This window comes from Mixophyes fleayi, chromosome 5 (genome assembly GCF_038048845.1).
Source record: "Mixophyes fleayi isolate aMixFle1 chromosome 5, aMixFle1.hap1, whole genome shotgun sequence".
Taxonomy (NCBI): domain Eukaryota; kingdom Metazoa; phylum Chordata; class Amphibia; order Anura; family Limnodynastidae; genus Mixophyes; species Mixophyes fleayi.
In genome coordinates this window covers 126,220,732-126,235,103 of record NC_134406.1, presented here as the reverse complement: position 1 = coordinate 126,235,103, position 14,372 = coordinate 126,220,732, and positions in this window count along the sequence as shown.

The following is a 14,372-nucleotide window of genomic DNA, read 5'->3' as shown; positions in this document are numbered from 1 at the left end:
CGCGATACACTGGGTTAAGCAAGAGAGTGGTCTGGTGTATAAGCCGAGTCAGTACACTGTTCAGATGGCCGCGGTACACTGGGTTAAGCAGGAGAGTGGTCTGGTATACAAGCCGAGTCGGTACACTGTTCAGATGGCCGCGGTACACTGGGTTAAGCTGGAGAGTGGTCTGGTATACAAGCCGAGTCGGTACACTGTTCAGAACGAAGACCTCACAGATGCGGTAATACAGGAAGCCAAAGCAGAGATGCCAGAACGGACCGCCACAGAGAGCTCCGAGAACACAAAGGCTAAGTCAGGAGGAATAGCCTGTTGATCTGACACAAGTATGATGTCAGATCCTCCCTTTATTTCAGATTCCCCGCTACAAGGTCACATGATGTTTTCCAACAGGGAGTCACATGAGCTCCTCACCGTAAACTTAAATAGTGGCTGACAGGCGCTAGAAAGAAGACAGGTGAGCGCTCTTACAGTAGTTTCCAACGATCACTCACAATGTTCCTGACTGTAGTGAACACAATTTCCGAGTACACACTGGAGCGAGGGCAGCTTAAGTACACTATAGTTAGTTTGTACAAGAGGCACTAAATTGCATTTTTTTTCTCTCACAATTCAAAGGGACTGTCTGAAATGCTAATTTGTACATTATCATTAAAGTAGAATGGTGGAGGATTACTTTATTGATGTACAAATTAGCATTTCAGAGAGTCATCTACCATGTGTCAATATATTGGGACATTTATTTTTAAGCCTGACCAGATGCCATAACCATTCACATTGGTGTGCTGTGTTGGTTTATCATTCGTGTGACTTTCAGAAAATGGTTTTGTTTTTTTCTGGCAGTAGCATTTGTGGGAGAAGCTGAAGCAGGAGATGTGTAATGTGTGCGACTTGAGCCAACAGCATGGCCACAAGCAGCTGTTTGTATCTGTGAAGACTTGTCAGTTGGAAAGAAAGATATTACATATGACTTAAACCTAGGATCAAACATGATGCTGCAAACACTTGGGTTTTGGCAAAGGGAATATAGAAGTTGATCTATGAGGCCAACATACTTTTGGAGAATCTCTACGTTCATCTCCTCCAACTTCTTCAGCTGCTTTTTCAGTAGTTTGATTAGGGGTATGACTTGACTCTGACTGTCAGTGTCTGAATTCACTTCATTTGTTTCAATTGCAAATGGTTTCAGTAGCTTGCATAAAGCAGGATTCTCAAATGTGCTGACATGAGGTAACATGTCACCCCTCTATCTCATGGCTTGATGTGTAGGTCTTGATGGATTGTTGCTGTTTCTCTAGTTGTTGAAGCATGTAAGATGTGGAATTCCACCTTGTTCCTACCTATTGCTTCATTTGGTGGCATTGCAGATGATATATTTGTTTTGTTTTTTTTGCAGCTGTTCTAATGTACTAAATACAGTCATTGAATGTTGAAGATACCCAGAAATGTTATGGGCCACTGACAGCATCTCCTGCACTAATCTCTCATTCCTTTAAAAAATTCTGCACCACCGAATTTATTGTGTGCAAAGCATGAAACATGTTGAAATTCACCCAGTCATAATACATGATGTTCACTCCGTTATGGGCAATAAGGAATCCTGATGAGTCTTGACACTGGTATGTTTCTTAGTGAAACCGGCGATACAAAGAGTAGCTTGTGAAAGACTTGGCATTGTGTGCTAGCACTAAGATGCTGAAATGATGATGAGGAGGAGGAGGATGAAGCTTCCAGGACTGCTTCAGCTGATGACAAAACATCTACTCAGTGCGTTGTCATGGGCATGTGGTCTTTTGTTTGACCAGTACAGTGGCATTCTGTAGGGACTAAATTACTTTTCTTAAGCTCTGGGAAAAGCTGAGGAATTGCTCTTGTGTCCATGCTACCAAATGGAATTTGGTAGCATGGACACATGACCTCAACTATCCTGCTTAAACCTGATGCATTGATGGTGGAAAACGTACGCACATCTAATGCTAACATAGCTGTCATGGCTTTAGTGATCCGCTGTGTAGCAGAATGCTGGCTGTCATATTTTCAAATACAATTTTAAGGAGGCGCCACCTGTACAATGTATCAGGCTTAAGAACAGCAAACATAATGTGTAGCTTAAAAGTGACGCCATCGTTGCCTGCTGGCTTCTTAATTCGTCGGCAGGGCTTCCGGTCACGGTTTCCAGCTGTCAGTATTACCAGTGTGCCGGGGAATACACCTTCGGTGTATTCCTGTAGTATTCCTATCTGGTATCGGCGATCCGGTCATCGTTTTAATGATTACCACTGCTCTTGAGAATCATGGATTACATTAAAGGAGACTGAATTTGAATATTGGATGCTTCGAATATATACTAATAATGAGGAGGTTGATGATGAAGGTGCTGACCGTGAATATTGCATGAGGTGTCTATCCATTCGGCTGCTAGATGATAGTGGGCTGCTTGTTACTATACACAATTTTCCACCTTTTGAAAAACTACTTGAATTTACTCGTAACATGGAATAGATGCCTGGATGATCAATGTCCATACCTCTACTTGTTTTGGTGTCACAAATGCTATAGATGCCTTGACAAATGTTGTCTGGGTTGGGATAAAATATTTCCATACACAAGAGGTGTTTTTTTTGGTCTTATGCCCCCTGGCATGACATTTTGTTTATCATGGGTATGAGATGGATGTCTTGTTTCGACACAATCATCATCATCCTCCTCATTATCTTGTTCAAGTGCAACACATACATTTTCAGATCCATTATTATCACCCTCATCCTCTTGCACACTAGTAAGTTTCAAAGTAGCAAGCTCAATTTTTATGTCTAAATTATCTTCATAACTACTCATGCTCACATTTCCAAATGGTTGATAATTTTTGGAAGGAGTCTGCTCTATATTTACAGTGTCAGAATCTGAAATGTCAGGCTCACACATAGCACTCATGGATACCCTTAGACTCTCGTCAGGATTCTGCGAGTATCCAAGTTGTTCAGTCTCAGGTTTTTTTTTCATGCACTGATGTAGCTGTTTTGGAGGTGACCTACACTCTGAGAGAAGGTGGTGCATGGAAGCTAAGGAACATGTATGACTGTGTTGGGCACTCTTTTGCAATAGGCATTCTTGTACATGTACCAGCAGTAGCAGGACCCCTAGTAGCAAAAAGTGGGCATGGTTTGAGGGTGGTGTATGAAAAGTTAGCTATTTTCATTTTTTTGGACATTCATCACAAACATTTCCATTAATACTTCCATTAAGAGCTGATTTTTTTTTTTAGATTGACAAACAGTGTTTGGATTTTGAGCATGCTTTTTACACTTTCTTTTTTACTACTAAAGGTCAAAAAAGTACTACTACTGCCAGTACTTATATTGGGATGCACCTGATCTGTAAACTGATCCATGAATTGGAGTGTGCGGCTCACAGCCAAAGAACCTGTTTTACCGGTCCGGAAATTACATTTTGCAATGATTTTTTGGATCTGAATTTGGCATGTGAAACAGTCATGACTCTGTTCGCCTTGGAACCCCAGAATTCAGATCTGTCTGATTTCTCTGAATCTGAACCGCCTATCTCTAATATATATATAGTCGTGCCCTTATATCAAAGTTGACTCTAATAAATCACATTCTGCTTTGTGAGAGGGGGGTCATGGTGTTTGATGGGCGACATCCTAAAACATATTAGAGCTATTAATTAAAATTAGCATACCAATGTAGAACCATCTCTGGGTGCTGAATGCCAAATTTCAGAAAAAAAGAATAAAAAATGACAAATATGGAATAATCTAAACTTGAAAATCTCTGCTTTTTTCCCACTTTCTGTATTGCAAAAAGTCACTGTTTTTCTTGGAGAGTATATTTCTCTGCATTGGGGATTTTAAGACTAACTGCTAGATTTACTAAGCTGCGGGTTTGAAAAAGTGGAGATGTTGCCTATAGCATCCAATCAGATTCTAGCTGTTATTTTGTAGTATGTGCTAAATAAATGAGAACTAGAATTTGGTTGCTATAGGCAACATCTCCACTTTTTCAAACCCGCAGTTTAGTAAATATACCCCTAACGGTCTCTTAGAAAACTATTGTGATAGTGGAATGAAGGATGACTTTTTTGATAAATGTTTAATAAATAGTTCACTGTGTATGCACTTCTTCCCCTTCACAAGACCTTTACGTACCTAACTAACTTATCTAAAATAAAGACACAGAGACATAAATAAAGTGGCTAAAGAAGGTCACAGTTTTATTAATTAAATTTGATGATGGAGAAAGAGCACTGTGGGACAGCTACCAGACTGATACCCAAAACCAAGCGTGGACATGGCGAACCGCAGTGAATCCACTTAAAATGGAAATAGTCCTTAAATGCCTGGCCGGTGCTAACCTGGCGTCAGAGTAACTGCACCCCCTGTAAACTCACATGCCCTCCCTCACTGAGCCGGACAAGAACCCTCCCCACAGAAGGAGCAAGAGTTACCGTTGCTTCGAAGGGGAGCCGCTGAATGCAGTGCCTTCTTCCCATGCTGCTGCCCTACGGGCAAATCAGCCCACCACCATCCAAACCAATCCAATTCCTCAATTCCAACAGTATCCTCTCCATAAACAAATCCAACCCCTCAACCGAGAGGTGCACACCATCTCACCTGGAAAGACTCAACCTATTCATTGTTATAGCTGGGTGATCTACAGTAATGTTCATAAATATTGGGATATCGACACAATTCTCATATTTTGAGCTCTATACACCACCACAATGGATTTGAAATTAAACAAACAAGATGTGCTTTAACTGTAGACTTTCAGCTTTAATTTGAGGGAATTTACATCAAAATCAGGTGAACGGTGTAGGAATTACAACGGTTTCTATATGGGCCTCACACTTTTTAAGGGACCAAAAGTAATGGGACAAACTAAACAATCCTACATCAAACTTTCACTTTTTAATACTTTTATTGCAATACTTTGTTGCAAACCCTTTGCAGTCAATTACAGCCTGAAGTCTGTAAAGCATAAACATCACCAGACGCTGGGTTTCATCCCTGGTGATGCTCTGCCAGGCCTCTACTGCAAATGTATTCAGTTCCTGCTTGTTCTTGGGGTATTTTCCCTTCAGTTTTGTCTTCATCAAGTGAAATGCATGCTCAATCGGATTCAGGTCAGCTGATTGACTTGGCCATTGCATAACATTCTACTTGTTAGCCTTAAAAAACTCTTTGGTTGCTTTTGCAGTATGCTTCGGGTCATTGTCCATCTGCACTGTGAAGCGCCGTCCAAAGAGTTCTGAAGCATTTGACTGAATATGAGCAGATAATATTGCCCGAAACACTTCAGAATTCATCCTGCTGCTTTTGTCAGCAGTCACATCATCAATAAATACAAGGGAACTGTTACGAACCGCGGCTCCCCGACGGGCCGCCGCGGCTCGCTTCCGGTCTTCTCAGACGCCCCGGCCGTCTCCATGACGACCGGGGTGTCACTTCCGCCTCTGACGTCCCGGTTGCCTAGGCAACAACCGGGACGCTGTAATCCAGAGGCCGCAGCGCCCGGCCAGCGGGCTGACACCCGGGCACAGATCAGCAAGGAAAGGTAGGGTTGTTATATTTATCTATAGACTCTTATGGGAGTCTTATATATTTACTGTATTGGTACTGGCTTGGTTTTTGTCAGTGCAGAGTCATACAGTGGGAGGGGTTTCTGTTATCATGATTCCTATTGGCCCTTCTTGCTATTTAAGGCAGTGAGGACTGAGCCTCATTGCCAGTTATAGCTTCCTGTTTAGCTAGGCTCCTGTTCCTGTTTCCCTGCTCCTGTGCTTATTCTATTATTGAATTTCCCGTGTATGACCCCTGGCTTGTTTTTGGACTTCGTTGTGTTGCCTGTGACCCCTGACTTCGGCTCGTTTTCTGATATCCCTGTCTGCTGCCGGCCCTTGACCTTTTGCCTGGATCTCACATCGCTGTGTTCTACTACGCTGCCTCAGGGTTCTCCCCAGTCAGTGCACACTACACGACCCTCCGTTCGTCTGCAGCCAAGTCTGTCCCCACCACTAGGGGCTCCAGTGAACACCAGACATCGGAGCAGATTCCGGGTTCTGTCGTGCTGACTGAAGGAGTTCCTAACATTATAACTGGCCCAAAAATAAAAACAATCCTATTTTCCACTGATGGAACCCAGTCCGGCTCAAGTCCTAGCAGGGCAGATCCAAGTTGTGTCGCAGATGGTTCAGGATCTTTCACACAGGCTTTCTGCTCAGGAAGAAGCCGCCAAGGCCTCACAAGCAACTCCGGCACCTGAGCCAAAGTTAAATCTTCCGGACCGGTTCTCTGGAGATAGAACCTTATTCCGAAATTTTAAGGAGGGCTGCTAGCTGTATTTTCGTCTCAGGCCCCGCTCCTCGGGCTCGGAGCAACAGAAGGTCGGCATTGTCATCTCCTTACTCCAAGGCGATCCCCAATCCTGGGCGTTCAGTCTGACTCCTGTTAATCCAGCTCTGCAGTCCGTAGACGCCTTCTTCAACGCACTTGGTCTCTTATATGATGACCCAGATAGGGTGGCCTCGGCCGAGTCCCACCTAAGAGCGCTGAAACAGGGACGGCGGACAGCGGAAGAGTACTGTGCCGAGTTCCGACGTTGGTCGGTCGACAGCCAGTGGAATGACCCCGCACTACGGAGTCAGTTCCGGCTTGGGCTCTCGGAGCAGATAAAGGACTCCTTAGTCCAGTATCCTTCATCATCTTCCTTGGAGGCCTTAATGCAATTGGTTATTAAAATTGACCGCAGGATCAAGGAAAGAAGGTCCGAGAAGGAGGACGCCTCACCATCCTGGTCCTCTCCAGCCGTCTACCCAGTTCCTCAGGATTTACCAGAGCCCATGCAGTTAGGGGCTTATCGCCTGTCCCCTGAGGAGAAATCCAGGCGGCGGTCATTGGGGCTATGTCTCTATTGCGGCAATAAAGGCCATCTCCTGCGTAGCTGCCCGAACAAGGCGGGAAAAGACCAGGCCTAGGAGTAAAGGAGGAGGTACACCTAGGTCTCCAGATGGTCTCTTCCAAGAATTCTGTCTTAATCCCTGCTCGGATCATGTATGGTAATCGATCCGTTTCTATCCCTGCCTTTCTTGACAGTGGGGCAGCCGGAAACTTTTTGGATATAAACTTTGCTAAGACTCTGGGCATTCCGTCCGTAAACTTGGACTCGGAGATCACGGTCTGCGGACTGGATGGCAGACCGTTAACTGACGGAAGGGTCTCATATCAAACGCCTCCTCTGCAGCTTACGGTGGGAGCTCTCCATTCTGAAGTCCTCTCGTTCTTTCTGATTCCTTGTTCCTCCGTACCATTGATCCTCGGGCATCCCTGGCTTCAACTTCACAACCCTCACATAGATTGGAGCACGGGAGAGATCATACGATGGAGTAAGGCTTGTTCCTCAACCTGTCTTGCTCTTCCTCTCCGGATTGTTCAGCCTTGCCCTGGATCTCTTCCATTGCCTTATCGTGAATTCCACGACATGTTCTCGAAAAAAGAAGCAGACTCTCTACCCCCACACCGTAGCTACGATTGCTCCATTGATTTGGTTCCGGAAGCCAAGCTTCCTAAGGGAAGATTATATGCCTTGTCTATTCCCGAGACTAAGTCTATGGATGATTATGTGGAGGAAAACCTACGTAAGGGATTCATTCAACCATCTAAATCACCCGTAGGAGCGGGTTTCTTCTTTGTGAAAAAAAAAGATGGGAGCCTCCGGCCGTGCATAGACTATAGGGGTCTAAATGGGATTACCGTGAAAAATACCTATCCGTTGCCACTCATCTCCGTGCTGTTTGATCAGCTCAAATTAGCCACGATATTCTCCAAGATCGATCTGCGGGAGGCATATAATCTGGTTCGAATCAAAAAGGGCGATGAGTGGAAGACGGCCTTCAACACTCACTCAGGCCATTATGAATATCGGGTCATGCCCTTCGGCTATGTAACGCCCCCGCAGTGTTTCAAGATTTTATTAATGATGTCCTACGAGAATTCCTGGGGAGATTCGTTGTAGTGTATCTTGACGACATTTTGATTTATTCCCAGTCGTTGGAGCAACACCGTACTCATGTCAGACAGGTACTTCGGAAACTCCGCCAGCACTGCCTCTTCGCTAAACTCGAGAAATGCGAGTTTGAAGTCACTCAGGTCACGTTCCTCGGATATGTCATCTCTCCTCGTGGCTTCTCCATGGATCCCAGTAAGGTACAGGCAGTTCTCGATTGGATCCGGCCAAGCAATCTTAAAGCCATTCAGAGGTTTTTAGGATTCGCTAATTACTATAGGCGATTCATCCGGTCATTCTCGGTATTAGTGGCTCCAATTACAGCCCTTACCCGAAAAGGGGCCGATACCGTTAATTGGTCCTCTACTGCCTTAACGTCTTTTCAGGAGTTAAAAGAGGTGTTCATCTCTGCACCTGTCCTCCGACACCCCAATCCAGAGTTACCCTTTATCATCGAAGTGGACGCTTCTGACGTCGGGGCAGGTGCCATCCTTTCTCAGAAAGACCTCAATGATCACTGCCTGCACCCCTGTGCATTTTTCTCCAGGAAATTTTCCTCCGCTGAGACCCACTACGACGTTGGAAATAGGGAGTTGCTGGCAATCAAGTGGGCATTTGAAGAGTGGCGCCACTGGCTGGAGGGAGCTAATCATGTTGCTACAGTATATACCGACCACAAAAATCTACAGTATATTCAATCTGCCAAGATTGTGAACTCCAGACAAGCCCGGTGGGTCCTCTTCTTCTCCCGTTTCAATTTCACCATTACCTTCTGGCCCGGATCCAAGAACATTAAGGCGGACGCCTTGTCTCGCAGTTTTTTCGCCTCTCATCCTTCCCTCGCAGAAACCACTTTCATTATTCCGGCATCCAAAGTAGTCCTTGGCCTAACTCAGGATCTTGGCACAACTCTCCGTGGTCTCCAACAGTTGGCACCATCAGCTATTCCCAGGGGTAAATTATTCGTACCGGATTATCTGAGGAGGACGGTCCTCACCGAATGTCATGATAATAAAACCTCAGGTCACCCTGGAGTATCCAAGACATTGGAACTTCTGTCTCGTTCCGTCTGGTGGCCTTCCTTGGCAGCAGATACCAAAGAGTTTGTGTTATCCTGTGAAACCTGTGCCAGGAACAAGTCTTCTCGCAAACGTCCTGCCGGGCCTCTTATGCCACTGTCCATTCCAGCGAGACCCTGGACCCACATATCGATGGATTTCATCGTGGAATTACCGCGCTCATCCAGCTTTAACACCATCTGGGTGATAGTGGACAGATTTAGTAAGATGGCACATTTCTGTCACGAGCCGCGGCGGTACTCACAGCCGCCGCGGCTCGCTTCTCATGCGCCCCAGCGTCCCGGCCGTCACCTTGACGACTGGGACGTCATTTCCTCTTCCTGTCCGGCCGTTACCAGGGCAACGGCCAGACGCTAGTACACTAGCGCTGCGTCCCGGCGGTGCTGGTAGCCGGGCGCATGCGCATAGCAGGCAGCCTGTGGGCTGATTAGGCTTATTAACAGGCATTAGCCTGCAACTGTGTAGGTCAGGGGCAAGCCCTGATTGGCCCTGCTGGATACTAGTAAATTAGCCTGCAGGAGTGTGTTCAACTGCTGATTGGTCTGTGTCTGTACTTAAGGCAATGAGGTCTGCTGCCTCATTGCCGGTTATAGCTTCTGTGCTCCAGTCTGCTGACCTGCTTGTTCCAGTCCCTGTATCCTGTATCTACGTTTGACTTCCCGTGTATGACCCTTGGCTTCGTATTGGACTTTGCTTGTGTTTCCTGTGACCCTGATCCTTGGCTTGTTTACCCGTTCTGCTACTTTGCCTGTGACCTCTGACCTCAGCTTGTTCATCATTACTGTTACCTGCTGCCGGCCTTTGACCTCTGCGTGGACCTGACTCTTCTTGCCTGGGTTCTCCCCAGCCGGTACACACTTCACGACCCTCTGTCAGTCTGCAGCCCAGTCTGTCCCCACCATCAGGGGCTCCAGTGAACACCTGACTGGCAGAGTAGACTCCGGGTTGTGTTGTGCCGGCTGGAGGGGTTCCTAACATTATAACCGGCCCACTCACGGAGACAAGATTAGGATGGATGCAAGTGGATCCACACCGTCTCCGGCACAAACCCTAGCAGGCCATGTTGAGTCTTTGTATCAGATGATGCAGGGATTGGCTGAGCGTATGTCTGTTCAAGAAGAAGCCACAAAAGCTTCACAATCTCCTCCAGATCCCATCTGTGAGCCCAAAATGAATTTACCGGATCGGTTCTCCGGAAATAGAACCTTGTTTCGGAACTTCAGGGAGAGCTGCAAGCTCTATTTTCGGATGAGACCCCGCTCCTCCGGTTCAGAGCAGCAACGAGTTGGGATTATTATTTCCCTTCTACAGGGTGACCCCCAGTCCTGGGCGTTTTCTTTGCCACAGACCAGTCCGGCCATGCAGTCCGTAGACTCCTTCTTTGAGGCATTGGGTTTACTGTATGATGACCCGGATCGAGTGGCCTCCGCGGAAGCTCACCTACGGTCCTTGAAACAAGGCAGACGGTCGGAAGAAGAATACTGCGTGGAATTCCGTAGATGGTCACCTGACAGTGGATGGAACGACCCTGCCTTACGTAGTCAGTTCCGTGTCGGCCTATCTGAACAGATTAAAGATTCGCTGGTGCAATACCCGTCTCCTAGCTCTCTGGAGGATCTGATGCACCTCTCCATTAAAATTGACAGGAGATATAAAGAGCGGAAAACTGAAAAGGAAACGTCATCACCTCCATCCGCCTTCGTTCCTATCTCCCAGGATGGTGAGGAACCAATGCAATTGGGAGCATACCGTCTTTCCTCTGAGGAGAGAGACAGGAGACGGTCACAAGGCTTATGTTTATATTGTGGCGCAAGAGGCCACTTCTCCCGTTCTTGCCCAAACAAGTCGGGAAACGAGCATGCCTAAGGAACGAGGGGAGAGTTCACTTAGGTCTACAAATTGTCTCCCAGAAAAATGCACTATTGGTCCCTGCACAGCTCACGTTCAGTGCTCGTTCTACGAAACTATCAGCCTTCATTGACAGTGGAGCTGCTGGCAACTTCCTTGACATCGAGTTTGCCCGCTCTGCTGGTATTCCACGGATTAAACTCCAATCTGCCATTACGGTATGTGGCTTAGATGGTAGTCCGTTGCCAGGCGGCAAGATTACTTGGGAGACCCCACCATTACAGTTGAACATTGGCGCTCTCCATTCGGAATCCATAGTCTTACGTCTTATCGAATGTCCTTCGGTTCCTTTAATTCTGGGCCACCCTTGGCTATTCTGCCATAACCCCGTCATGGATTGGGCAAAAGGAGAAATTGTCCAGTGGAGCCCCCATTGTACACAGTCTTGCTTGACACTACCTCTACGTATTATTCAGTCTATTCCGGAGCAGCTCCCTTCTCAGTATCATGACTATTGGGATGTTTTCTCCAAAAAGGCTGCTGACACACTACCACCGCACCGCAATTTCGACTGTGCCATTGAGCTCATTCCGGGCTCTAAATTACCCAAGGGACGCTTGTATCCTCTCTCTGGTCCAGAGACCAAATCCATGCAGGAGTATATTGACGAAAACTTGGAGAAGGGCTTCATCAGGCCATCCAAGTCCCCAGTAGGAGCAGGGTGTTTCTTTGTACCCAAGAAGGACGGTGGACTCAGACCCTGTATCGATTATCGAGGGCTGAACCTTATTACGGTTAAGAACACCTACCCCCTTCCCCTCATCTCCGTTCTTTTTGATCAATTAAGAGGAGCCACTATCTTCACAAAAATTGATGTTCGTGGGGCCTATAATCTCATACGTATTAGAGCAGGTGATGAGTGGAAGACGGCTTTCAACACGCTCTCGGGCCATTACGAATACCTAGTCATGCCGTTTGGCCTTAGTAATGCTCCTGCCGTATTTCAGGACTTGATTAATGAGGTGTTACGTGAGTTCCTGGGACACTTTGTTGTTGTTTACTTAGATGACATCCTCATATATTCAAAATCGTTGTCTGTGCACCAGGGTCATGTCAGACAAATCCTACAGAAATTACGGGAACATCACCTCTACGCTAAACTCGAGAAATGCGAGTTCGAGGTCCAGAAGGTATCCTTCCTCGGTTATCTAATCTCCTCAGAAGGTTTCTCCATGGACCCAACCAAGGTCCAAGCAATTCTGGATTGGATACAACCGAATAACCTCAAGGCGGTCCAGAGATTCCTGGGATTCGCCAATTACTACAGGAGGTTTATTGGCGGCTTTGCTGATATCGTGGCTCCTATCGTCACCTTGACCCGCAAAGGAGGTGATCCAACTGTTTGGTCACAACAGGCAATAAATGCATTCAAAACCCTGAAGAAAGCTTTTGTGTCTGCTCAGGTTCTCAGACATCCGGATCCTAGGGTACCGTTTGTTCTTGAGGTAGATGCGTCTGACGTCGGTGCTGGGGCCGTCTTGTCACAAAAAGACCCCCAGACCCACCGCTTACATCCATGTGCCTTTTTTTCCCGTCAGTTCTCATCAGCGGAAACCAACTATGACGTGGGAAACCGAGAATTGCTGGCAATTAAATGGGCCTTTGAGGAATGGCGGCACTGGTTGGAAGGCGCTGCACACCAGATCTCCGTTATAACGGATCATAAAAACTTACAGTATATACAGTCAGCCAAACGTCTGAACCCCCGACAGGCTCGGTGGTCGCTGTTCTTCACTCGGTTCAACTTTATTATCACCTATCGTCCTGGTTCCAAAAATATTCAAGCGGACGCCCTGTCTAGAAGTTTCCTGGCACATCATGCTCCGGTCACCTGCCCAGAGCCTATTGTTCCTGTGTCTATGATTCATGCCGGATTAACTCAAGATTTGAGCTGTACCTTACAAAGGTTCCAGAGGTTGGCTCCTGATAACACTCCGGCAGGATGTTTGTTTGTCCCAGTTCATCTAAGGAAGACAGTCCTTGCTGAGGCACACAACAGTCGGACTGCTGGGCATCCTGGAGTCTACAAAACACTGTAAATCCTTTCCCGTACTGTATGGTGGCCGTCTCTGTCTGCTGACGTCAAGAGTCACGTCCGGTCCTGTGAAATTTGTGCCAGGAACAAAGTTCCCAGGACTCGCCCGGTAGGTCAGTTAGTTCCGTTGCCCGCCCCTGGTAAACCTTGGACACATCTGTCCATGGACTTTATAGTCGATCTGCCACCCTCTGCGGGACACAATACCATTTGGGTCGTGGTAGACCGGTTCAGCAAGATGGCGCATTTCATTCCACTCACTAGGCTTCCTACTGCTCGAGATTTGGCAATCTTGTTCATTCAACACATTTTCCGCCTCAATGGACTCCCTACAGACATCGTCTCCGATCGGGGTTCCCAGTTCATAGCGCAGTTCTGGAGATCATTCTGTACCCTCCTGGGAATCAAGGTCAGTTTATCATCTGCATACCACCCTCAGTCAAATGGGCAGACTGAAAGGGTTAACCAGTCCTTGGAGAAGTTCTTGCGATGCTACATATCGGAGTTCCATGACAACTGGTCCTCCTTGTTGCCCTGGGCAGAATTTGCCTGTAACAACTCCTGTCACTCATCCACGAAAACCTCTCCGTTCTTTTGCAATTATGGTTTCCACCCCAGATCTAACTCTTTGTATTCACTCCAGTCCGTTGGTATTCAGGAGATCCGTTCCACTGCCAGGGATCTCAGAGTTGTCTGGAAGAAAGTACATTCATCTTTAAAACAAGCCTCACTTGTTGCAAAAAAATTTTCGGACCGACACCGTACCCCCTGCTCTCTTAAGGTTGGCCAGAAAGTCTGGCTGTCTACAAAAAATATCAGGCTGAAGCAACCTTGCAAGAAGTTGGGCCCTAATTTCATCGGGCCGTTTCCCATCATCAAGCAGGTGAACTCTGTTGCATTTAGGTTAAAAATTCCGGGCTCGTTAAGAATTCCAAACACATTTCATTGTTCTCTGTTAAAACCAGTTCTTTATCCAGCTCAAGCCCAGTCTTCAGGCAAGCCACAGAGGTACAGTGTTCAGAAAATCTTGGATTCCAAAAAAGTGCAAGGACAGGTGCACTTTTTGGTACAGTGGAGGAACCGCGGGTTAGAAGAACGCTCTTGGGTTCCGCGGAGACAACTCCATGCTCCCAAACAATTGAAGGAATTCTTCAGGAAATTTCCAAGAAAACCTGGGTGTCGGGGTCCCTTGACCCCTCCTCAAGGGGGGGGTACTGTCACGAGCCGCGGCGGTACTCACAGCCGCCGCGGCTCGCTTCTCATGCGCCCCAGCGTCCCGGCCGTCACCTTGACGACCGGGACGTCATTTCCTCTTCCTGTCCGGCCGTT